Source organism: Alosa sapidissima, chromosome 1, assembly GCF_018492685.1.
Source record: "Alosa sapidissima isolate fAloSap1 chromosome 1, fAloSap1.pri, whole genome shotgun sequence".
In the NCBI taxonomy this organism is placed as follows: Eukaryota; Metazoa; Chordata; class Actinopteri; order Clupeiformes; family Clupeidae; genus Alosa; species Alosa sapidissima.
In genome coordinates, this window is record NC_055957.1 from 85,567 (window position 1) to 112,527 (window position 26,961).

The 26,961-nt window shown below is 41.2% G+C and overlaps 1 protein-coding gene and 1 long non-coding RNA gene across 2 annotated transcripts in view; both read right to left on the reverse strand.

Moving 5' to 3' along the window:
* LOC121722837 (rho guanine nucleotide exchange factor 28) overlaps window positions 1–16,875 on the reverse strand; it is a 78,443-nt gene extending 61,568 nt beyond the window's left edge. The window contains exons 1-3 of the mRNA XM_042108642.1: window positions 16,827–16,875; window positions 8,749–8,831; window positions 8,481–8,600 (exon numbers count right to left, since the gene is read on the reverse strand). The gene's annotated coding sequence lies outside the window, so the exon portion shown is untranslated. The remainder of the gene's footprint in view (window positions 1–8,480; window positions 8,601–8,748; window positions 8,832–16,826) is intronic.
* A 1,813-nt stretch (window positions 16,876–18,688) lies between these two features.
* LOC121722853 lies at window positions 18,689–20,354 on the reverse strand. Its single transcript, XR_006034891.1, has 3 exons — window positions 20,307–20,354; window positions 19,849–19,891; window positions 18,689–18,898 (listed from the first exon to the last, which is right to left on the reverse strand). It is a non-coding gene; the product is annotated as an uncharacterized LOC121722853 (long non-coding RNA).
* Window positions 20,355–26,961: the final 6,607 nt, after the last annotated feature.

Here is a 26,961-nt window from a genome sequence, read left to right on the forward strand (position 1 = left end):
TTTCCTATTGAGAAGGGTCTTGACATTACTGGTTATCCAAGGCTTGTTATTTGGATAGCAGCGTACAGTCCTTGTGGGAACAACAATGTCCATACAGAAGTTCAGATAGTCAGTAGTGCAATGTGTGACCTCCTCTAAGTCCTCTCCATTCAGTAGCACACTCCAGTCAGTGGACTCAAAGCAGTCTCTCAAAGCCTCATCCGCTTCCGGTGTCCACTTCCTGAAGGTGCGCGTGGCAACTGGTAGCCTCTGAACTTTTGGCTTGTACATTGGCTGCAAATGAATGAGGTTATGGTCCGACTTCCCCAGTGGGGGAAGGGGGGTGGCACTGTAAGCATCCCTCACGTTTGCATACATGAGATCTATTGTCCTGTTTTTCCTAGTTGGGCAGTCAACAAACTGGTAAAAGTTTGTGAGGGTGGAATCCAGTGTAATGTGGTTGAAGTCACCAGAGATCGCAAAGAAGGCATCACTGTGCTGAGTTTGGAGCCTAGCGACTGTAGAGTGAATGACGTCACACGCTGTGTCCGGGAGGGCTTGAGGCGGCACGTAGACACAAACAACAATGGCGTGCGAGAACTCCCTTGGCATGTAGTATGGTCGTAGACTGACCGCTAGTAACTCCACATCCTTACAGCATACAGTCTCCTTCACTGTAACATGTCCGGGATTGCACCATCTATTGTTTATGTATAGCACCAGTCCTCCTCCCTTCTTTTTGCCAGAAAGGTTACTGTCTCTGTCCAAACGAGCTACACTGAAGCCGGGCAGCTCAACGTTAGCCGGGGGGATATGGCTTGTTAGCCACGTCTCCGTAAAGCATAGCAAACTACAATCCCTGTACAGTTTCTGATTTCTTACCAGGGCAGCCAGTTCGTCAGTCTTGTTGGCCAGTGAGTTCACGTTTCCCATAACCATCGAAGGAACTGAGGGCTTGTGTTTCCACTTATTCTCCCGGCGCCTAGTCCTCACTTTAACTCCCGCTGTGCACCCCCGAAAGCACCACAGCTCCTCCTACGTGAACCCTACCAGCATTCCGTCGTATTGCAAGCAGCTGATTCCTTGTGTACACAAGTTTGTTGCCGCTGGAGCATTGTAATAGATCCATATCCATAGGATAGAATGAAAACACTCCTCAAAGTGCGTAATCCAAAAAAGTTGCAAAGTAAAAAAAGTAAAAAGTAAACAAAAGACGTTAAGAAAAAACACAAAGACACAGAGCTACCTCGACAGGCTGCCTCTCTCGACGGCGCCGGAACCGGAAAGGAGTAAGGAGTAAGGAGAAAGGAGTTAGAGGCTAGTGCTTATGACTGTGAATATATGACTTCATTCAGGATACTGCAACACACGCGTTAATATCACACACACGTTAGTAGTCCATGCTGCGTTTTACTGAACTCGACAACTAGTTTGTTGCCACTGTAGCAGTGAGGCTGCTTACCCTCGTTGGAAAAGGCGCCGGACGCTCTGTTGACGTGTGTTAGCGTATCAGCGTCAGTCTTATTTGGGAAGTATCGTCATTTGTAATGTTTGGTCTTCTGCTGCAGCTTTAGACCTATTTGCCATCTATCAGTTCATAGTACATTTAAACCGATCCAGAGGTTCGCCTTCCAATGCGCTCACAACATTTAAATCGGTTACTGATACGTATTGGTGAATCTTTACACTCCTAGTAGATAGACTTCCATTTACACTCACATTTTGTGTCCTGTTGGTTAAGCCCACCAGATCATTAAAAAATAATAAAAGAAGAATAAAAAATAAAAAAGAATATAAAAATTGTTATGGGACTGATGCTAATCTAGCATTAGAATTCTGTCTGAAGTAATTTATACTAAGCTAGCATTAGAAGAAGGCTGTAGTTATTGCATTGCATGTAAATGCAATGAATGAAATAAGCAAGGACAGCAGTCTCAGTTGTCTTTCAAACTTTGAAAGACAACTAAGAGTGCTGTCCTTGCTTACTTACATACATTATCACTATATGAGGGATTCAGCAGTTCACAGGGCAGCCATGGCCTACTGGTTAGCGCTTCGGACTTGTAACAGGAGGGCTGCCGGTTCAAACCCCGACCAGTAGGCACGGCTGAAGTGCCCTTGAGCAAGGCACCTATAACCCCTCACTGCTCCCCGAGCGCCGCTGTTGTTGCAGGCAGCTCACTGCGCCGGGATTAGAGTGTGCTTCACCTCACTGTCTCACTAATTCACGGATTGGGTTAAATGCAGAGACCAAATTTCCCTCAATTTTTCCCTCTTCCCTCAAGAGTATATATACTTATACTTAAGTTAAGACCAGCAAGTCAGTAAGTGTGAGCGCATTGATTCATATATATGTAAATGCAATGAACCATTATCCCTGTGCTTCTTCTTATTATTACACTGCAGGTAAATTCAATGCATACAATACAGTGGGCAGTGCTTCGACTTGGCAAGCTTCACTCGCGGTCCGCGCGTGGGATCACGCGGTATCACGCGACTTTAATTTGTATTTTTCCAGTGAGACGCTGCAACAACCCAAACAACTGGTAGATGGCTCAAGTGAGCAGGGTGTCTCGTAAAAAGAAATGGAGCCTGGAAAACCCTACACAGACTTCACTACAGACTTTAGCAGACTGGTTTAGAAATAATTTAATAGCCATAAATATGCCTGCCCTGCCCTAATAAAGAAATATTTGGTTAACTGCGAGTGAATCCCGTTTGCAGCCGTTGAAGAAATGCAGGACAAATTAAACATTCTGGTTTTCTCCGAGTGCAACGATGATAGACAGACATCATTTGGACAAAATTTAGAGCATATTAACCTCCGTTGCTCAGCCAAATGCCTTCCTGTTACGTCCTATTATCACGGAGTTACAGGAGATAAACGATTTTTGATGGTCATAAGTTTACTTCATTAGCGGTTCTTTTTGATTATTAAAGAGTGTTTTTCATTTAAAGGTTTGACTTCGTGCTTATTCAGTAGAGCATTTAGTGCTCTCCCCAATCCCAGACGTTCACATTGCATGTTTGTTTGTAATGGATGCAACCGCGAGATAGGCTATGCGTTTGACGGCAATGAGTTGTTAACAGACATGAACCAAGACATATAGCCCAGCAGCAATATTCGTTATTTATTGAAGGGGCAACCGGGATTTTGAGTGCTTCAGTTGCAAGTTGCATGACCCCCTTTTTGCCTGCTAGAAATTGTTCAATAACCCTCCGACAGAATTGTTAAAAAAGACATGACCCTCCCCTGCCAATTGTCGCTGTCTTCCGCCCGCGCCACAGCCACACATTGTGATAACATTCTTAAATCAATCTTTCCCGTGAGCTTGCATGCTACCAGTCCTTCCTTTTCAAATGTGTTGCGCCTGTTTGCACAATTTCACAAATAATCATATGTGATTAATAATATGACAAATAATCCATATGCACGGGGACCGAAACAATGCATGCCAACTTTTTCCGTGTTTATCACATATTTTAACTTTCCCCCGCTGTCTTGCCGTTTTAATGTTTTCCCGTAGAATATCCCATATTTTAATACTCTCATAACAGCCCTGCTATCGGGCCTGTCTCTGTGTTGCCCTGTTGCTACCCCTTGCCCTTCCAACGAAACAGATGTCTTCAAATCATCGTTTTCCTTGCTTGAAGGCGAACTTAGAGTGATGTTAACCTATTTAAGTTTAACGGCGTGATTGTCGTGAGAGCACGATTCATTGGCGCTTGCATGTTCGGCCTTATGTCTACGTGTGCACCTGAGGCTACTCAGCTACAAGAGAAAGAATTTCCCCTGTTTGTATGTTCACTGCAAGTTGGCCTACCATAACTTACCAACTCTGCACTGTAGACCCTAACTGGCTATTTATATTTTTCTGTGAAATAAGCAAATGTATTTGTTCAACTTTATGAAGCAGGCTACTTGGAACATAATACATTTGACAAAGGACAGATGTATGTTGCTAGTGACAAAATATTAACTTTCAGTGTTTTACGATGTCTTTGTCATGGGGAAGTGTTTTTCCCCATGCATTTATTCTAGGTTACTGTCAGTGACTGCCGAGGGAGAAGCGGGTTCTGTGTTTCGTTCATGTCAGTGACTGACGCGAGAGAAGCGGGGTCTGTGTTGTGTTGCGTTGCGTTAATTTATTTTCATTGGGCATACCGTGCCGTGCCGTCCACAGCTCTTCAGTTCTGACAAAGCCAAAATGACTCCTTTTGAAACAATGAGTGCAGGAAGCGCGTTTGTATGGTTATATTGCTTGACGGGGGGGATCCCAAGCAGCTTTCAGCCATAAGGCTACTTTGAGAACATTTCAATTCACCCGACACTAATATTCAAAATGTTGAAAACTATTTCGGCATAGCCTATAAAGCAGTTTAATTAAATGGAATGTTAGTTGTAAACAAACGAGCTACTTGGTGAGGCTTGGCCTCACAGATGCGCTCGTGCCTTAGATGGCAGGAAAAATCTTCACGATAGACCTATTAACTAACCACCCGATTCACGTTGGCTGGGGGGAAGGGGGGGCATCAGACATTTGTGCCCAGTTAATCCGGACCTGCCCCCAACAAATCACACCTTCCCACCTCTGACAGCTTAAAAGAAGTCAAGAGGACTCCTTACTCACAGACCTATTCACAAACCTGCAGCATTTTGCCGTGTTTTGAAATCCTATGCAGCTACAGGAGCTTCCAATCGTGAGGAAGCAATTTTGCATTGTAGGCATAACTAACATGCAATAACGCCGCCAACAACAACCAAAACTAGGCTAATCATTGTCAACATATAAATTAAATGTAACATTATTGTGAATCAAATTAAAATGTTCTCTTTTGCAAACGTAGGCATAGTAACAGAATAATTTAATAATGTTACAAAGATACTACATCAATCCGTATGTTTCATTAGGCTACTAGGCTATTTGTTCTGCCTTGATTCATTTAGGCTAGGCCTTTTTATTCAGGGGCCGTATTCACAAAGAATTTTAAGGCTAAAAGTAGCTCCTAACTGGCGAATTTAGGAGCAACTCCTAAAATTAATGGGCGTGTCACTACTAACTTTAGGACTCCTAATTTTTTCAAAAAAAGTAATTCACGAAGCACCTAAGTCTGGGACAGCTTAAGTCGAGAGGACTCCTAACTCACTAAGACCTATTCATAAACAGCTTTTTTGTGGCATTTTACGTTGTGATGTTTTGAAATGTGTAGCCTATGCGCAAGAGGAGCTTCCAATCGCGAGGGAACAATTTTGCATTCATAAAAGGGATGCAATAACGCCACCAACAACAACCAAAACTACTCATTGTTAACATGTAAATGAAATGTAATGTTTCATTGTGAATGAAATTAAAATGTTCTCCTCTTTGCAAACGTAGCCTAGGCATATGGTGACAGATTAATTTAATAATGTTGAAAAGGTAGGCTACTGCATCAATCCATAGGCCTATGTTTCATTAGGCTACTAGGCTATTTGTTTTGCCTTACTCTTTATTAATTTAGGCTAGGCCTTTTTATTCAGTTATTAATCATCTTCCGTCCTTCGCACTACTTGTGTAGCACATGCATTCTCCGACCTGTCACCTGTCACTCATCATCGGAAGAGAGGTGTTTGGAATTCCCGCGTTACAATAGTCAGCCAATCAAGGTGGTCACTTCAGTCAAGCTCGTGCATGAGTAATGACGTCATCCATAGCCACGAAGACTCACTCCTAGTTTAGGAGTTGTCTGAAAGGCTTTGTGAATAACTTTTAGGTGAAAACTCCAAAATCTTTAAGTGCGATTTAGGTGTAGCCTACTCCTAGTAGTAAGATAAAAGCCTTTGTGAATAGCCTACGGCCCCAGTTATTCATCATCTTCCGTCCTTGTGTAGCGCACGCATTCTGAGACCTGTCACCTGTCACTCATCATCGTAAGGGAGGTGTTTGGAATCATGCCCGCGTTACAATCAATCATCAGCCAATCAGCCAATCAAGGTGGTCACGCTTGCCCATTTACCCAAATTAATGGTTGAATAATACTGATGATCATTGTTATTTAAGAACATGCAGTGTGCGTAGGGTACCAAAAACATCTTGCTCGTAAAGCATCATAACGCACATTCTGGCGGGTCTGTTATTTACTGTAGGCTGCGCAAACCACAGGCCTTTATTTTGGGCAAGCCTGCATTCATTCATTCATTCATTCATTCATTCAACATTTATTTATTCTCAGAGGGTCATTGAGGGAAGCCCTCATTTTCAATGAAGCCGAGATTACAGAAGCGAAGCAAAGCGCTCCACAAACAACATTCGAGGCCTTCTGTTGAAGAATTTTATATAAAGCCTGCGCTAACAGTAATCCTCCTGCCCCTGATAGGCCTACCACAGCTGTGGATAGTGTGGAATGTTCAAGTAATAACACAATCCAATGTGTGTCTCAATTTTCCCCCGCTGACCACCTCACACATTTCTCTAGATTTTGCAACAAATTTACATGACACAATGCCATAAAATATGCCAGTTTTAGGACACAGAATAATGTTTGTAATGATACCAGGTAGGCCTACGTTTACAGTAACAAGTGTAATGAGCTATTCATTGTCGAAGGTGCATGGTGAAGTGAAATTCTTACTTCATCACATGATATCATCACCGATCATCAGAATATTGAAACAGATTCTGTGTTCTGGACTGCAGGTAACTTGTTAAGCCAGTGGTTCTCAAACTTTTATTTCATTCCCCACTTTGATCAAGGGGCATGACTGATGATAGTGGAGATAACGTGTTATCCCGAGGCTTTTGCAAGTCAGCATCTTCGATGGTAGTCTATTAAAAATATAAGTTTTCGATGTCCCAAACGGAGAGCCATTCTTTATTGTTTTTAACGATCTCTATGCTACTCACAAAAATGTAGGCATGGGGACATGATGAAGTAGGCTATCCAACTGTCGTGTGTTAAATTATTGTGATTACGAGCCAGTGGTTTTCAAACATTATGCGTGACTCGGACATCTAACTAAATTCAACAGGCTCATATCGTCCTCGCATTCGCAAAATGAGGACCAGTGTTTTGTCAAATTGCAAATAGCTATTCGTTTTAACGATTTTTCTTATGATAGTATCCTATACAAAAAGCACTTCATACTATCTTAATCTTGGAATATGGGGAGGGAAGTGGCGTGTCTGCAATCAGCCAAATATGAATGTAATTCTGCGGCATAAAGCAGATGTTTGTTTATTGTACAGAAAAAAAAAGACATGTCAAGCAGTCAATTGACTACATTGCAGTCAAGAAGTAGGGCAAATTAAGACACTGTTTTGATTTGCGTAGTTGTGTTACCCCCAACACTGACAATAACATAGATAGCAAATTAAGATATTTTTTCGTTTTGTGGAGCGGCACCGGTAGGCTATCAAAAGCAGATTTCGATTTTCGCTACCACCGTGTAGTCAAGCCTTAAGCCATACCCAAGTAGCCTTAATCGAGGTAATGTTTAATTACGATTTATTTTGTTATTGAGTTTGTAGGCTGGGATTCCTCTCGGTAACAATTACGTTTAATGGTAGCCTAGCCTCCTGCTTTTTCAGAAGGGGCGGCAGTCAGGCTACTGACAGAGCGATGTACAGTGGCAGAGCGACGCACAGTGGCTGAAAGTGGTACTAAAGCTTCACGCAGCTTCACGCCTCGTAATGCGCGACTGAAGTGGCCATTTGAAAGCGATGCCCACTGTATGTACTGTTGTCCCTGTTCTTCTTCTTCTTCATAATGCAGCTGAAACCGCTGAACTGTTTGACTTCATTCAGACACCCCTACAGAGGTCTATGTATTTTTCATATTTGTGAACTTTATAATTTTTGAGATATTTGCGATAAAAGAGCAATTAAACTAATAACGTTGAGACCGCTGTGACATTAACGGTGCATTGTTACATTTCTCTCGGCTAATTAAGGTTTCCAGCTGAAAACAATCAAATGCCATCCATTCTACCATTCAACATCAGCTGTGAACCTCAATGTTATCATCTGCTTGACTGCTGTGCTCCTCAGTACAAAAGCCATAGGCCTGTAGCCTACATTCATGTATTGCACACTGTTAATATTTTCCAACGTTTCACAACCACAATAACTACCATCCATGTCCGCTTCAATTCCTACCTAACTAATTACACTAGCAACCACTGCCACTAAACCACTAAATAGCATAGTAACCATTATGATTGCTTTAGCAACCATCTAATTTACCCTAGTGACAACCAAGCAACCACTACCATAATGTCAACCCAGCAACCACTGTAGCAACCAACATGATTAACCTAGCAACTACCATGTTTACCCTAAGAACCAACTCAAGTACCCTAGCAAAAATCTAGCAAAGACTACCAAAATGTCATCCTACCCAGTCAGAACAGAAAGTCTGTAAGACGTCTAAAGATATGTTTGAAAGGTCTGCTGGACAGCTGGAAGATATATTCTAGAGATTGTTTGCTCATCTGGCAGATGTGTGTGTGTGTGTCTGATTACCATAGATGATTTCCTGCCTCTTGATGGTCTTCCGGTCCAGATTCTTGTAGAATTCCGGCTCCACAGCCTCGGTCCAATTCTCAGCAGCATGTAGGAACAATGCAGGCACCTGCAACGTTTCTGAACACACACACACACTCACTTACATACTTACCAGCCATCAGAACTACACACACACACACACACACACACACACTTACATACATATACTTACCAGCCATCAGAACTACACACACACACAAACACACACACACACACAGAAACTGACCCTCTGAAGGAGACTTGCTGGATGGTGGAGGATTGTTCGACGCAATGACCACTGAAGCACAGCCTTCACTGTTGCTGCGCTTTCTGTCAGGGAAACACAAAAATTCAATCAGACACACACACACACACACACACACACACAGAAGGCAAAACCTACAAACACACTGCAGGGGCGCCGCAAGGGTTGTATTCCATTGTACGCACCATGGTCCAGGGCGATACAAAAAAATAAAATTAAAGTCTGGCTGCTAAACGCACCATTTTAACACAAATATCTTACCAGAGCAAGCAGCTCTGGCCATATCGGCTCTGGCTCACATGACGTGAACATTGCTTTAAATGCATTATCGCTTCACTACCCAACACGCGAACAAGGGAAAGAAAAGAAAAAAAGAAACCAATGGGATTTTGTCGCGTTTTGCCATAGGCCTAGGCCATGCTGGTTGCTATGGTGGTCACTAGGTTAGAACGCGTTTTGCCATAGGCCTAGGCCATGCTGGTTGCTATGGTGGTCACTAGTTTAGAACGCGTTTTGCCATAGGCCTAGGCCATGCTGGTTGCTATGGTGGTCACTAGGTTAGAACGCGTTTTGCCATAGGTCTAGGCCTAGAGGAAAGACACCTCTGGTAACCTAACAATAAGGGTCTGCTTACACTGCTGTTTGATTGACCCAAACTTTAAGCGACAGAATTGCTTATCATGTTGTGACAAAGTTTACACCAATCATCATCTTCTAATGTATCCTTATGTTGAGATGTCCATTCTCTTTGCCTTAAACAACGGCTATTATTTGTGCGTAAAGCATGTTTCAATTAATACACAAGCTATTTTTATTGTTTTAATATTGAATGGTTTCATGAATAAAGCGTTGAAAAATTGTACGCACAGTGCGTACAGGATTACGGCTGGCGGCGCCAATGACACACTGCACACTCAGCACACACACTTACACACTTCAATGTGGGTCATTCATAATTAACCTTGGCCTACTCACACACACACACACACACACACACACACACACACACACACTTGGCCTACTCACATGCACACACACACACACACTCACATGCACACAGACTACAGACCAGGAGCCAGATGTAGGCTGTTATCCTCTAACAACATTCTAGATGTAGGCTGTTATCCTCTAATAACATTATAGATGTAGGCTGTTATCCTCTAATAAGGCTTATACAGTTGTCATTATAGATGTAGGCTGTTATCCTCTAATAAGGCTTCAGTTGTCACTAGAATTGCGGTTCCTCGGAACTGCAAGAGTGGGTTTGATCAGGGGCATGGAACTCGGCCTCATCCAAGGATTCCAACGGTACCTCATTTATGAAAATCGGGCACACGGATCAAAAGTTATCTGCATTAACGTAACATCCAATAAGCTAAAACACATAAATATTGTGGTTGCTATGCTGGTTGCTAGGGCAATCATGCTGGTTGCTATGGTGGTCACTAGGTTAGAAGACCAGCGCCTCCTGAGAGGCCTGAAGGGTCAGTTCTGAGGTTGTTGGCTGCTGGAACCGAAAAATGGACTGCATTTTCTTAAAAGACAATGTGACTGAATGTGACTGAAGTGCGGGCAAAGTTTGCACAGAAAAGTACGATTTTTCCCACCCTCATCGACCTTGTCATAAAACTTGTTTAAATGATCACACGACGCCTCCTTGCTGCTTTGTCGTCTACATCAGCCTTTCTCAAACTTCTTTGACCTGAGGCCCAGTCAAGGCATACTTTGGGGTCATAGGGCCCACCTACATGAACCCACCCCCTCCTCCCACCCCCCATCAAATTATAATGAGATCACAATTATTATTATTTCTAATAATACATGCACTTCAAAACAGTCAATGTTTAAAGTGCCAAGATTGTTCACAAAGCATGCACATCAGAGTACTGCTTTACTAATGTAAAATATAATTAGGCTTACAATAGTTTCATTGTTTTCGCATTGTTGCATGATGCTTACATGAGAAATACTTCTCAAAACAACAGCAATTATATGGGTGCAGTTGTTTTGGGATGTTTCCCTCATGCAAGCATCATACACTGACAGAGTATATATATGCTATTTAATTACATTTCATTTGAATGCCTGAATGCAAGAATTCAGGAAACACAATACCAACTTTTAACATTTCTGTTGTTTACTAGTTTATGTAAATCACATAACACATGAACTGTTTACATACTACTGATAGCCCATTACTGTACACAATAATACTGTGCCCATTCATTAACATATTTTAAACATCAGGCGTCTTGTTTACACATTTAAACCATATTTGCACTTCGAATTTCGACCCCAAATTGTAGTAACTACATCTACGAAGTCTAAGGAAGATAACCAGGTAGTCTTTTCAAAGATTACGTCGATTTTATGAGAACACCAGCCCTCAGAAAAGCAGTAACTATTCATTCATTCACTTCCTTTTTTCTAGCTCGCAAAATCGCGGTTGTTCTGTTTACAAATTAAAACCATATTTACACTTCGAATTTCGCCTCCAAATTGTAGTAACTACATCTACGAAGTCTAAGGAAGATAACCATGTGGTCTGTTCAAAGATAAGATACATTTTGACAGAACTACAGACCTCGTGAAAGTAGTACCTAAAGTGACTCAATTCACTTCATTGCTTCATTGGTTGGCTGATTACGTTAACGCATTTCCAGGGCTTAGTTGTCAGCTCAAAAAAAGCAGTGGCTATTGCTAACGCATTCATTTTCAATGCTTAGCATGTTAGCTAACATTAATAGGTTTGTATATGTGCTAACGCTTACTTGAACGTTCCCTATTGTGGCTTGTGGGGTAGAATCTAACTTGTTGACACGTTTAACATTACTGTTGTTTACTACTTTATGTAAATCACATGACTATAATAAACTGTAACTTACTGAGAGCTAAGGTAATTCTGATTCAGACTGCCAAGTAATATCCAAACAGTGTGATGAATGGCCATCACGTAAAGCATATGACAACAGCAAATAGCTAACGTTTACGTTAGCCTAACTTACTTATTGTTGACGTTGACCCGACACGTTCAAGTTAGAGAGTTCTGTTTTCCCAAGATGGCGCCCGTCTGTATATGTGAACGAGATGTGAACGGTACTGTTTTTCTTTTTAATAAACTGCCTGTAGACTTACACAGTTCTCAATGCTTCGGTTTACATGTAGATATCCTCATTATGCTACGGTGTAAGTGTGTTGCTATTTGGAGCCTTGGTAGCGATTTATTTTTACTAAGTTTAGTTCAAGCATCGTTGTTTGGTGGCTCCACAGATCGTGGCAAGAAAATTGAATTGATTGTGGACTTCTTGCGGGCAATGATAAGTAACTTAACTTGAATAGTAGTGTTGCGTGGATGTGCATAATATCTGAATGAATGTGTGTTTCTCAATGTTATAATCTATACAACTGTTTACATGACTAAGTTTGAATGGAGCTAGCTGGGCATTGAACGGGGCTTAATGGATTGGGAATTTATTTATTTATTTATTTTAAATGACCTGTATGAACATGGATTCACTTTAAAAAAAGATGGCAGAGCTCGAATCTTTTTTTAATGATTTGGTGCTGGGAAGGCATTGAACTGGGCTGAATGGATTTGGAAAATATATATATATTTTTTAAATGACCTGTATGAACATGGATTCACTTTTAAAAAAAGTTTTAAAAAATCTTTTTTTACATGACCTTTACACTTGGTGCTGGCAAGGCATTGAACTGGGCTTCATTCGAGGATTCCAATGGTACCTCATTCATGAAAATCGGACATACGGGTCAAAGGTTACATGCACACACCTTCATATACACAGACAGCCCAGCCCAGCCCATTAGACATTGCCAGATGGCTTAGAACTCTGCCAGGTGCAAGCTTAAACAATTAGAGCTGTGATGTCACAATCGGAATTAGAATCCTTGAACATTCCGCGATTCATTTCAATGGGGCTCAAAAACGCCGAAAAACGGGAATACCGCGAAAACGACAAGGGCCAGCGACACGAAAGTAACAAGCAAGTTACACCGGTTCGGGCCTGAATTTTTGGAGTTCGAACTGCGTCGATAGCTCAAATGGTCTAGGAGCAGTAGTTCGTCCAAAAAGTAGGTGAAAAGGAATAATAAATAAAGTAAACTTAACCCTTTAGGCGCCAGAGGGTTTTTTTTGAAACGTTCGATTTTGACATCTTCATTTCAAAAGGCTATATCTTAACCCTCTAGGCGCCACTGTCGAGTTTACTCGACAAGATGCGGTACTGAATAAAACGGCCGATTTAGTCAAATAGGGTGTCATATTTCGTTCGACATCCACTCCACTAGGTGGCAGACATGTCATACGTCATCCCCGAGTCCGAAAAAGGTCATGGTTTAAACAAAACTTTTGAGCTACAGCGCATTGAATCAGTGCGTGCAATACCGGAGCTAGTGTGCGTGTGAGCCACTTAGTCAGAGCGATATTGTCAACGTTAGCGAGTATTTGCATTAGATTATCGTCTAATGGCATCAAAAAAGTTTACCTGAAATGAAGTGTTGGGTCTTCTATTCGCGGACCCTGATTCTGAAGGGGAATATCTGCCTTCAGGAAATGACGGTGATTCGTTTAGTGAGGCTTCAGATGCGTCCCTGCCTTCAATGATGCAGCTGGACAAAGTGAGAGTTTACTCCATAGTTTAGCTTACACCAAGCACAAACGTTGAATCGTTTGCCCAATGTCACTGGTGGGAATAATGTTTCACGGGTTCGGAGTGTTCATCGGGAAGTTAGCAGGGTGTTAGTGGTGTGGCGAACAAGGCTGGAGGTAGCCTAATAGCGCTAACTTCTGTCTTTTGCCTCTCCACAATCGCGGCGACAGTAACGTGGTGGAGCCTTTGTCTAATGCGACTGGGTATGTTAGACGAGGTCGAAGTGCTCATAGGAGAGTTAGGGGGAAACGTAGTGGCAGTGTGGGGAGTCGCAATGAGAATGACAGTAGGCCTAGTCCGAGCTGCGCAAATTCTCTCCACTCGGCGCGCGCGAGGCAGATCTGGCCATGCTGCTTGCATGGTGGAGGTGATGACACGCTCTCTCCCTCTCCCACACACACACACACACACACACATTAGGTCATGCATAGTCTATCACAAGATGATGGGAATGCCGGCCCTGTATGGATAGGGATAGGGAGTCATTATCTCTACAGCAAAAGGCCTGCTACATAAAAAAAAAAAAAAAAAATTCAGCCATTTATTAGTAATGATTTACACTGTTGATTTGCTATCTATTTCCCTGATCATTTAGGACATACACTATGTGTTCCTTTTTGTGTGTTCATGTCCTTGTGATGTGTGTGTCTGTCAGCTAAGAAAAAAAACATCAACAAAAACAACAAAAAGAAAAAAAATACTAACATTGTCTCTTGTCTTGTCTCGTCATCTCACTCCTGATCTGTGCCTTGCCGTGGCAAATGAGCTTTTGAACTAAACAGGTCTTGTCTACTTGTGTTTGTGTGTCATCTGAATAATCTATATGTGCCCCATACATGGAATCAGAGTGCCTACTGTATGTAGCAAATGGAAAATCTCTACAGCAAAAGGCCAGTCTACCGCTACATGCATTTGGTTTGTTTCGGCCATTTATTAGTAATGATTTACACAGTTTGTTCACTACTTACTATTTACCTGAGCATTCAGTATTGTGCAATATAGCATACAGAAGGTGAGGGACATTTTGGGGGGAAAGAAGTGGTGCATTTTATCATTCAAACATGCGACTTTTCATGAAAATTCTATAATCCAAGATGGCCGCCACCATATGACGTCATAATATGCAAATTAGATATAAACATTTAATCTCTACATAAACTTTGGGTCATCCTTAATATTTCTCTAATTTACAGAAAGTCTCTATCTCTTATTCATTTCAAAAGGCTATATCTTAAAAGTGATATGTCAAAATTGATCGTTTCGGAAAAAAACCTCTGGCGCCTAAAGGGTTAAAAGTGATAAGAGATAGAGACTTTATGTAAATTAGAGAAATATTAAGGATGACCCAAAGTTTATATATAATGTGCATATTATGACGTCATATGGTGGCGGCCATCTTGGATTATAGAATTTTCATGAAAAGTTGCATGTTTGAATGATAAAATGCACCACTTCTTTCCCCCCAAAATGTCCCTCACCTTCTGTATGCTATATTGCACAATACTGATTGCTCAGGTAAATAGTAAGTAGTAAACAAACTGTGTAAATCATTACTAATAAATGGCAGAAACAAACCAAATGCATGTAGCGGTAGGTTGGCCTTTTGCTGTAGAGATTTTCCATTTTCTACATACAGTACAGTAGGCACTCTGATTCCATGTATGGGGCACATATATATTATTCAGATGACACACAAACACAAGTACACAAGACCTGTTTAGTTCAAAAGCTCACTTGCCACGGCAAGGCACAGATCAGGAGTGAGATGACGAGACAAGACAAGAGACAATGTTAGTATTTTTTTTCTTTTTGTTGTTTTTGTTGTTGTTTTCTTAGCTGACAAAGACACACACATCACAAGGACATGAACACACAAAAAAGAACACATAGTGTATGGTCATAGTAAATGGTCAGGAAATAGATAGCAAATCAACAGTGTAAATCATTACTAATAAATGGCTGACATTTTTTTTTTTTTTTATGTAGCAGGCCTTTTGCTGTAGAGGTAATAACTCCCTATCCCTATCCATACAGGGCCTAATGGCTCCCCTGCCCTGTGTCACCACCTCTGCGAGCAGCATGGCCAGCTCTGCCTTCTGACCGTGTGCTTCTCCGCAATCGCGGCGACAGTAACGTGGTGGAGCCTTTGTCTAATGCCACTGGGTATGTTAGACGAGGTCGAAGTGCTCATAGGATAGTTAGGGGGGAACTTAGAGGCAGTGTGGGGAGTCGCAATGAGAATGACAGTAGGCCTAGTCCGAACTGCGCAAATTCTCTCCACTCGGCGCGCGCACGAGGCAGAGCTGGCCATGCTGCTCGCAGCAGGAGCAGAGGTGATGACACGGGGCAGGGGAGTCATTAGGCTATACATAGTCTATCCTGTATGGATAGGGATAGGGAGTCATTATCTCTACAGCAAAAGGCCTGCTACATAAAAAAAGAATTGTCAGACATTTATTAGTAATGATTTACACTGTTGATTTGCTACTTATTTCCCTGACCATTTAGGACATACACCAAGGCCTATGTGTTCTTTTTTTGTGTGTTAATGTCCTTGTGATGCTACAAGTCATGGAATTTTACATTTTAACTTAAAAGCGAGTGGGAACCCTGGTTAAGATAAACTAACAATAGAGCCTTTTTACAAGTCACTATTACCAATTGCAGAGGGGAAAAGGTTTATTGTGAATGTGTAATATTTATTTAGTGTATTTCAAGTTCATTGGTGAATAGAAGTAATATTAAAAATGCATTTAAACATAGAAAATATTAAATTAATGCATGTTGGTTTAATAAACCGTACAGACATAGGCTACCGTATATACATATTTACTGATTCCTGATATCCCAGTGGTGGACGTGTGCGATCACATCTGGCCCTCTGACAGCGACAAGAACATTTTGTGGCCCTCTCTATCATCAAAGTTGCCCATCCCTGTCCTGGACTAAATGAAAGATCATGGAGAGAAATGGAAAAGGAATTGACCCAAATTTTCTGCCTAGTATTCTCCACTAAAATGTAGACTCCACATTACTGTGTCCCAAAACTGTGATACATGCCAAAACATGGCCCCTACTTTTGTATCCCTAATGCAGATCACAAACATACATACATACATACACACCTACAAACACACATACACATACATATAAACACCGCTAATGCAGATCACAAACTTTCTTGAATTTCCCCTGGGGATCAATAAAGTATCTATCTATCTAAACATACATACACACATAATATGTTTGTAGGTGTGTTTAAGTATGTATGCACCCACACATACATACTTAAACACACCTACAAACACACAAACATACACACACACACACACATACATATAAACACAGATACATACATTACACACATACATACAGACACACATACACTACCTCTGTGAGATGGTTGTTGAATCATGAGATGGTTGCTCACCTTCTGGGGATATAAAGCATGACCCTTAGAGAAGAAAGAGAGACAGTGTGTGTGTGTCAACTGAAAGACATAGAGAGACTGTGTGTGTGTGTGTGTGTGTGTGTCAAATGAAAGACATAGAGAGACAGTGTGTGTGTGTGTCTACTGAAAGATAAAGAGACAGTATGTGTGTGTGTCTACTGACAGCCATCACTTTGTGACAGGACAGAGACTTCCACAAAAGGTCTATAATACAGGACTAGATGAGGTCTATACTACAGGACCAGATGAGGTCTATACTACAGGACCAGATGAGGTCTACACTACAGGACCAGATGAGGTCTACAGGACCAGATGAGGTGTACACTACAGGACCAGATGAGGTCTACAGGACCAGATAAGGTCTATACTACAGGACTAGATGAGGTCTACACTACAGGACCAAATGAGGTCTACACTACAGGACCAGATGAGGTCTCTACACTACAGGACCAAATGAGGTCTCCACTACAGGACCAGATGAGGTCTACAGGACCAAATGAGGTCTACACTACAGGACCAGATGAGGTCTCTACACTACAGGACCAAATGAGGTCTACACTACAGGACCAGATGAGGTCTACAGGACCAGATGAGGTCTATACTACAGGACCAGATGAGGTCTATACTACAGGACCAGATGAGGTCTACAGGACCAGATGAGGTCTACAGTACAGGACTAGTCCAGGTCTATTGTACAGGACTAGCCCAGGTCTATTGTAGAGGACTAGTTCAAGTCTATTGTAGAGGACTAAACCCGGTCTATTGTAGAGAACTAGTTCAGGCCTGTGAATCAGAACTCAGCCGGTCGTATGACTTGCCAGGTGTGCTGGGATTGTGAGAGGTTGTCACAGCTTGTTGTTTGGAGACCTGTCAAAAAAAATAAATAATAATAAACAGAAAGACAGATAACAATAAACATCACAATACAAATAAACACCATTAACAACATTAAACACTATAAATGAATGTAAAACATTCAAACATTTGTACCAATAACAGCATTTAGCACCATTTAATAGATTAAAGCTCCATGAGGCATGTGTAATGTAATGTAATTCAATTGAAATTGAAGTAAATCGTTTTGAACAATCTATTAGTATATATAGTATGTTTATGATCTGTGCTATCTATTAGATGTAAATGTTTATCTATTAGTAGTAAGTGTTTATAGTCCGTGATATCTATTAGTATTATGGTCTGTGGTATCTATTTGTAGTAAATGTGGGTTTGATGCATCCCCACCTTCCTCTTCCTCATGTGTTCAGTCAGGAGGCTGAGGGTTCTGTTCAAATGCTTCTCCTCAGACCTCCCTGGAACAATAGTAGCACCATGGCCTCCTTTATCCAACACAACATCATCTTCCAGACAGACCCAAGAGACATGGCCTCCTTTATCCAACGCAACATCGTCTTCCAACTTCTCTTGACAGATCGAAGAGACATGGCCTCCTTTATCCAACGCAACATCGTCTTCCGGACAGACCCAAGAGACATGGCCTCCTTTATCCAATGCAACATCGTCTTCCAACTTCTCTTGACAGATCGAAGAGACATGGCCTCCTTTATCCAACACAACAGCATCCAACTTCTCTGGACAGCCTGAGGAGACATAGGCTCTTGCTCCATCTTCATTTAATCTCATTTCAGACTCGACTGTACTGGTAGAGGTGAAGTCTCCTGGGTTGACATCTCTATGCCCGGCAAAATCTTTGCACCAGGCAACATCTCTATGCCCGGCCCTGTCTGTAGAACTCTCTCCTGGGCCAACATCTCCACGCCTGGTACTGTCTGTGGAACTGTCTTGACTGATTGTACATATATGCCCACCTATGACAACATCTCCTCCGCTGGCACAATCTGTTGAACTCTTTGGAAGAAGAAAAGTGAGAGAGTCCTCATCTTCATCTCTATAAAACCCCAGAGTGTCCTCAGCCTTGGTCAGCGATATAGATTCATCACATTTAGCTTCTGTTGAAACATCATCATCTTCATCTTGCACATCACTGCCAGAACTGCAAAAAAACAGCATCATATACATTATCATCATTACCACCACCACCACCATCCCCATGGTAACTGCAAAGATATGTACGAAAAAAGTATTAGGAAGCATGTAAAATGTAAAGCACATTAAACACAGCTTTCACAGACCAAAGTGCTGTCCAAAATGAGACAAATGTATATACAATAGAAATAAGCAAACAAATGAATACAGTATGATAACTACTTAAGAGGCTGGGAAGGCCAATGAATACAGTATGATAACTACTTAAGAGGCTGGGAAGGCCAATGAATACAGTATGATAACTACTTAAGAGGCTGGGAAGGCCAAGGAATACAGTATGATAACTACTTAAGAGGCTGGGAAGGCCAAGGAATACAGTATGATAACTACTTAAGAGGCTGGGAAGGCCAAGGAATACAGTATGATAACTACTTATCTACTTAAGAGGCTGGGAAGGCCAAGGTAAAAAGGTGGGTTTTGAGCCTAGATAGAGCAAAGATAGAGAAAGCATTTTCAAAGTCCAGGGCCTGCTGATTCCACAGCCATGGTGCTGCAACTGCAAATCACATAACCCAACTACCCAAACCCAAAGCCATAGCCCTATGCTTAAAATCATAACCCAACTACAAGCCCAAAGCCATAGCCCTATGCTTTAAATCATAACCCAACCAAAAGACCAACACTATAACCCTAGGCCAAAATCATGACCGAACCAAAAGCTCAACCCTATAACCCTAGGCCAAAATCATGACCCAACCAAAAGCCCAACACTATAACCGTAGGCCAAAATCATAACCCAACCCTAAGCCTATACCTAAGGTCAGCACTAAAATAGATAGCATCTTCTGATGGTTATCAGTAAGCTATCCAGCTAGAGTGTTTGGCAATCATTTCTTGTTAATGTACACTTGGACACTACATGCGTACTTCATAACGTTTTGTGGTGTGTGCATATACCTATTTGTTTCCAGGCTGGGGTCCCATTTACCCATGCTCACATCTGTGGATTAGAAATGCAACAGTTAAAGATCAGTGTGACAAAACACTACACTGGATTAGAGTTATATCCACTACACCAGATTAGAGAAAGAGTTATACCCACTACACTGGATTAGAGGAAGAGTTATACCCACTACACCAGATTAGTGAAAGAGTTATACCCACTACACTGGATTAGAATGATCTCCACTACACTGGATTAGAGCTATATTTTCAGGAATATTGCATGTTGATACTGTCATGGTTAATGTTTTATAATGTCAATACATCTTGTCTGTTTCTCGTTGAATATATTTTCTGTTTGTCTCTTCTGATGAAATTAACACTAAAACATGTGTGTTTTTATTGGGGAGGGGGTGGAGTTAGAACAAACTCACACAGAGACCAAGTATGGAATGATGAAGTGATTAACATACCAGACTCTGTAGAAGAGGAGTAATCGTCATCTTCCTGCAATGTAGTAACACACTCACATATACAATACACACACTAAATACACACTCACACATACAATAGACACTAAACTCACACTCACATATATACACACACACACTAAACACACACTCACATATACACACACACACTAAACACACACTCACATATACTATACACACTAAACTCACACTCACATATATACACACACACTAAACACATTCAGGAGTAATCTTCATCTTTCTTCTCTAATCGCCTTATTCACCCGGTGGTCCAGCAGATCGTGGAGAGTAATGCACTCCGTTTGCAAACTTCCAAAAAAAAGTTCACCGAAAAAGAAGGGTTCACTGGCCTGTTCTTCTTCAGTGAGTTTTTTTTTTTTTTTGCAGTTTGCAAACGGAGTGCATTAGCACCATCTGCTGGACTTAGGTGTAATGGCAAGTGTACCCTGTAGCCTCATTCTGGCCGCCGGGTGAATAAGGCCTGAGGGACAACGCAAAACAAACAGGAGATCTATCATAGCACTACTGCAGCTTTTAAAATAATGACAAATGCCATCACTGCACTGCCTTCATCAGCATATACTCCATTCGAGAAACGTGTTTGTGTGTTCATTTTGATTGTATGTCAGTTCCACTGTGTGTTTCTTTTTTGTATGTATTTAATTTTGTATTTATATTTCATTGTGTCTACATCTGTGTGAGTGTGTATGTTAGTGTGTGTGTGCATGTGTGTGTGTGTGTGTGGCCTCACCAGGATTTGTTTACTTCCTTTGTTTTGAGCTTTTAAGGGAGAAAATTAACAGAACCAATGTCACTCATTAAACCAATCAAAATCAAGTTTACTCATTTAACCAATCAAAATCAACATCACTCATTTAACTAGTCAGAATCAATGCTGCTCGATGGTGTTTTAAGCCCCCACTGTCGACTTCAAGGCAGCGATCCCTAACTTTAACCCTAACTTTAACTTAACCCTTGCCTTACACTAGTGCCTTCCATGCAGCACTGTCTGGAAGATGACGTTGGGGGCTTAAAACACCATAAAACATCAATGTTACTCAGAATCAACATCATTCATTTAACCAATTAAAACCAACGTCACTCATACATAGAATTAACATACACATGGCAATATTATGAGAGATGAGAGATGATAGCTTTACTTTCAAGACACACTACTAACACACTCACACCAAAAATACACTAGAATAGCCTAGAAATCTAGACGCACCCTAGCGGCAGCAAATGTCATTTCTATTCTGACTGAATGGGCTTCTATGGGTGTTGGCAAAGAGATGGGTACACCAGCCTCCATGGGCAGGCCAGTGAACCCTTCTTCTTTTTCTGTGATATTTTATTCTTTTAGTAGTTTGCAAACGGAGTGCATTACCACCATCTGCTGGACTGAAGTGTGATGGAAACTGTACCCTGTAGCCTCGTTCTGGCCGCCGGGTGTATAAGGCGAATTACATTTCTGAGTGGATTGGAAGGCTTACATCTCACTGGTTTTGGCTATGAGTGGAATTTTTATGCACATAGTGCATTAGGATATGCAGATGTTTTCTATGGCATTAGTTAAAATAAATGTCAAAAATAACTCAAATTAAATCTTTCTTGGATAGAAAGATAAGTGTCTTGCAATAATATTATAGTGGATGGAATCCAATATATAGAAATCTCCTGGCTTCTTCTAACCTTTTCTTTTTAGCTTTTCAAAAATGAATGCGGCTCTAACCGCTTAATGTACAGACATGTTGAAATAACCGTTGTGTAGGTCTAGAATTGGACAAGAGAGTTATCATTTCAGATTTTTTTAAAAAGTTTATACTTTTTGAGAAATAGGGGATTAAAAATGTTAAAAAAACATATTTTTCTCTCTATGACATCACAAAGGGGGCTCATTTAGAAGGGTCGTAAAGTAATCAGGTGCGGGTCCACCTGCATACAATCTGGCGCTCCCTAAACTAGTCCTACACATCCTGTAATTAATCGCTTTTGAACCATACTGCTCAATTGACCTGTCGCTAAGCACCACCCTTAGAACGATGATGAGCCAATGACAGTTCAGCCTCAGCGGGACTCGGACATCAGCTCGGACAACTCCATAGGAAACAACAGGGAGGAGGCATAAAATGACAAATTAATGGTTATTTATGGAGTTTATTAACTAAAAAAAACCCGACTGATATTGTCAAACGTTTTGCATGGGGGACGTGTAATACTGATAGCCGGTACCCCGACAGGCTAGAAAACGGGGTATATTTCCATCAACAGTAGCCTACAGGACGTCTCTCGCGTTTGCAATAGCTCGACGTAATGTAGGCTACTAAGCCAACAACGTGGGCACAGGTTCCCTGTTAAATCCCAAGATGAAAATGCTCATTAAGGCGAGACACGGCAGGTGAAAACATCGTTTTTTCATGCACTGGTCAATTTCGAGATTTTGGGCTAATTTGCTACCTTAGCATGTATTCTTTCACACTACTACAACAACAAAGCCCGATTTACACATTTAGGTGTTTATTTCATTACATTTTGTCTACTCGCGCCTGTATATTTCTCCTAAATTCACCACAAGTTAGTCTTCTAACGTTTCATGCTCTACCGCGACCGTGATACAAAACATAACATGTGTAGTACCGTTGGAAAGCTCTGTTTTTCCTGCATGACGTTGTGCTATCCAAATATGGACACTTCCTTTGTAACCGCAACTAATCGTGAAAGTTCAAAGGCGAGTCTAGGCTGAGAACGGAATCTCTTGGCTGTGTTCCAAGGCTGTTTTCTCAAATTGAGTTTTTATCATTTTCCAGTAGAAACATCTCAGCCTATGTAGCACCTATGTACACCAAACTTTCCAGATATACACTTAGCAGTATTCTGAAGATATTTACAGAGGGATTTGTTAATAAATCATTCCTGGCCTGATTTATGTGACATTTTAATCAAAAATATAAGGCAAAAATCGCTTTTTTAAGGCTATGGACAGTATATTCTGATTTCCTAGGTAATGAAAGCAGATATCCTGAAATCCCTCTGTAATTTTATTATTATCTTGTATGCAAACAAAATGAAAGAATAATTTTGTACCAGGCTTTATCATATGTTCAGATCTATCTTCCGAAAATATATGCAAATTTGTGCATATTTAATGAGATAATGCATAATTTGCATAATTAAACATTCGAATTTCAAAAACTTGTAATACATTTTTTGTTCATACTTGTGTAAGTAATCAACTGAGAAAGTTTCATGGTGATGTCTATTATTTAAAAATTTTACCCTATTCACCTGTAGTGTCTCGCCTTAACCAACTACTATATTCTTACTACATCAAATATGAACGTAACCTCACATATCTTAGTATCAATCTTCCACTAGCTAGCTAGCTAGCATTAACGTCAGTGGTTTTTGCACGGTGATTTTGCACGGCTACTCGCCACAACTGCTTGTCACCTTGTATGTATTCTTTACAGTTTTTAATACACCCCTCCATAGCATAATTAAGTCCCTTTTGATAGCTTCTGGAGGAAAGTAAATCCTTTATCGACCAAAACGTCCTCAAAGCCTGCTTTCATATACTGTCAGCTGCCATTGTCCACAATGTATTTCTAATCAAGTCTGGTTTGTTTGTCCGAGTTTTCACACGGTAACAATGGGGGGCGGAGCTTAGCGACAGGTCAATTCTCTTCAAGAAAGTTTTACGTTCTTGGTGTCTGCTTCGTCCAACAAACTATTACAAAATGGACGTTTTCCTACCACACCCAATGTTAGTTACAATTAATTTGTGTTTTTTATTCGAATAGAGTATGTGAAGTCTATTTTTAACAACTCGGCTAGGCAAGTAAGCATGCAAGCAAGCTGGCGTTGCCTGTCATCGATTAGCAACAAACTCGTAGCTGCTAGGACATTAAGTTTAACTCTAACTAGTTTGATAATATTGTTATTATGTCGACTAAGTTCATAACTTGATTAAGCGATAACCGAGGATTAGGTAAGTTATACTATGTTAGATAGACCTCGGGAATGTTTCTAGGTTTGCGGTTGTGTGCAGTGGCGGCAGTAGTGTTTGCAGCTAAGTAATAATTAGCTTCACACTCAAATTGTCAGCCACCTTTCCTACTGATAGCTGGCCTGACGAGGGAAATGGCCTTCTATGGCAGTCACTTGCTGAAACTTAGCCTTCGTTTTGAACTACGTTTGTATGAGTGGTAGGTTGTAGCGTAAAATGACTTGATTGTAGGCTTAGCTGTTAATTTGTTGTTCAGTTGAACATATTTATCTAATTGTGTCTTTCCCCCCTTCTATTTCTGTTTGGTGCCGCTTCACTCTGCTACTGGATGGTGGAGGATCAGGCTGACTGCAACATGATGCTATACTGAATGGATGGCAGGAAAGCACAGCACACATGAATTTCTAGATGAAGAACAGTGAATAAATGCACTTGCTTTTCAAACTGATAAGTTGTCAATGGTTATTCATGCATGCTTGTGAAGCCTAAACCAAACCTACCTAGGCCTAGCCAAATTTATCGTGGCTGTAGATAAAGCAGGATGCGAATCATGTTGATCTCAAAATCATGTTGATCTTTAGTTTGGTTGTAATTTTAACATAGTTTCAATATTAATTTTAGTTGAAATACCATTCGAATCCTGTTCATCTGTAGTTAGAATTTCAACGTTGCTTCAATAATAATGAAGGGTGCAAAACTGATGTAGAATCCATGTTGCAGTGTGACGTTGATTCAATGATTTAACGTTGACAAAGTAATGTTGATTTAACATAGTTTCAATGACTAATTGCTATCTGGGTGCAGAATGAGCAGTCATCAACACCAACAGAAAGCCCCGTTTTTCAGGTAGCCTATTGCATTGCATATGTAGCCTGGGCCAGTAATAGTTTGCTGTTTTCCCTATCTCTCCCGTTCTGCACAGCTAGTCTCATGATTCTCTCTCTCTCTCTCTCTCTTTCTCTCTCTCTCAACATATGCTCTACGTCATTAAGTGGGAATGGGGTGATTGATTAAGCTACCTGCCGCATTACCGACAGGCTTATTTATAGGCACCTGGGGTCCTTAAGCCGGTAGCTCGTAGTAAACACAGCTGGTTCCGGGTTGGTGTTACCGCACCGCAAGTCCACAGGTATGTCGGAGTTTCTTTCACGTTCTGTTGTCACGATAACTAGTTTGCTAAGTGGGCATTTGTTTAACTGTTGTACAGGAGAGCAGACGCGGGTAGGACCGTGGCAGGCTTGTGTGTGCATGGTGCGAATGCGGCCGTGTTTTTAGTAACGTCAGCTAGAAGGTACGTTATAGAACTGAGCTGTGTGTTTGCCTTCTTCTGTCTGTAGTATGATACTGGACTCAATGTAGCATTTTATGTACTATTTCACCAGTGTCCGGCAGCACGGTTACTGTAGCGGTGGGTGACTGGTTCTCCAGAAGCCATAGCCTCCTTGGACAGTGTCAAAGATCCCTGCAACTATACAACGTTGCTAGTTGCTGTTCTCTTTTTACTTATATGTTTGGTGCCGTCCATAGTTTATTTGTTTGTTTGGGTTGTCTATCTTCCTCTGGCCTACCGGCCGTAGTGTTTGTGTAAAAAGGGTGAGCCGTAGGCTAGAGTGGATTTATTTTGTTCTTTTTTTTATTATTATTATTATTTGTGTTTTTTTTCTCTCTCTTTGTCCAGTGTCTCCCCTCCCTCATCCTAGTTAAAAGCCTCAGTGTTTAGCAGGCCCATTAGCGACTTAGCTTTGGGGTAGCCGGTCTCTAGTGTTCCCACTCCAGTAGCCCAATAGCAACGGCAGTGTGTGTAGGATGAACTCTTAATTGCTGTCACATTTGTGTGTGTGTGTGTGTAGGATGAACTCTTAATTCCCTTTCCACGTATCACCTGAGTGTATTTTCCCAGCACCTAAACGTGTGTTGTTCAGTGTGCGCCAGACCACGTGTGTTAGAAAGACCTGGCCTAATCTTAGTCTTCCTATTGGCCCATGCTGAGGTTCCCCAGTCCCTACCCTTGTCCATGTGGTTCCCTTTCTTTTCTTTCATTTCTTTTTTGTTTATCTGGTGACTAACCAACTGCCTTGTGAGCCTATTTCTAAAATAAAGATTATATTTTTATACTTTCACCAACTGTGACGACAACATTATTAGAGTTCCCCTTGCTCAGATAAACTATACCTCAAGGGGTGGCGTAGTCAACTTGCCCTGTAGGGGCGCTACACATACAATTAGGCTTTCTCTGGACTACATTTTCCAAAGGCCAGCTTTTGTGCTTGTGTCACAAATTCAGAACGGCTTGACGTACATGCTTCAAATTTGGTGTGAACATTTGTATGGACTCAATGATGAAGTGAAATGTCAAGGTCAAACCCACCTTGTGTGATATTTCAAGAACGTCTGACACAAAGATTAAGTGACTCAGTGTTTTTTTTTAGTAATCTCCCACTTTTTTCCACTATTGTAATTCCTCTGCCAATGCATTTCTAGATAATTTCTATGATTTTGGAAGCACTACATGAACTAGGCCTACAAGCAAACAAGACATTTGCTACAAGGACTTAGCTATAATCTCCAGATATAAAAGTAAACCAAGTAGGCCTACATAAACTTACTTTTATAGCCTAGGTTAGCAAC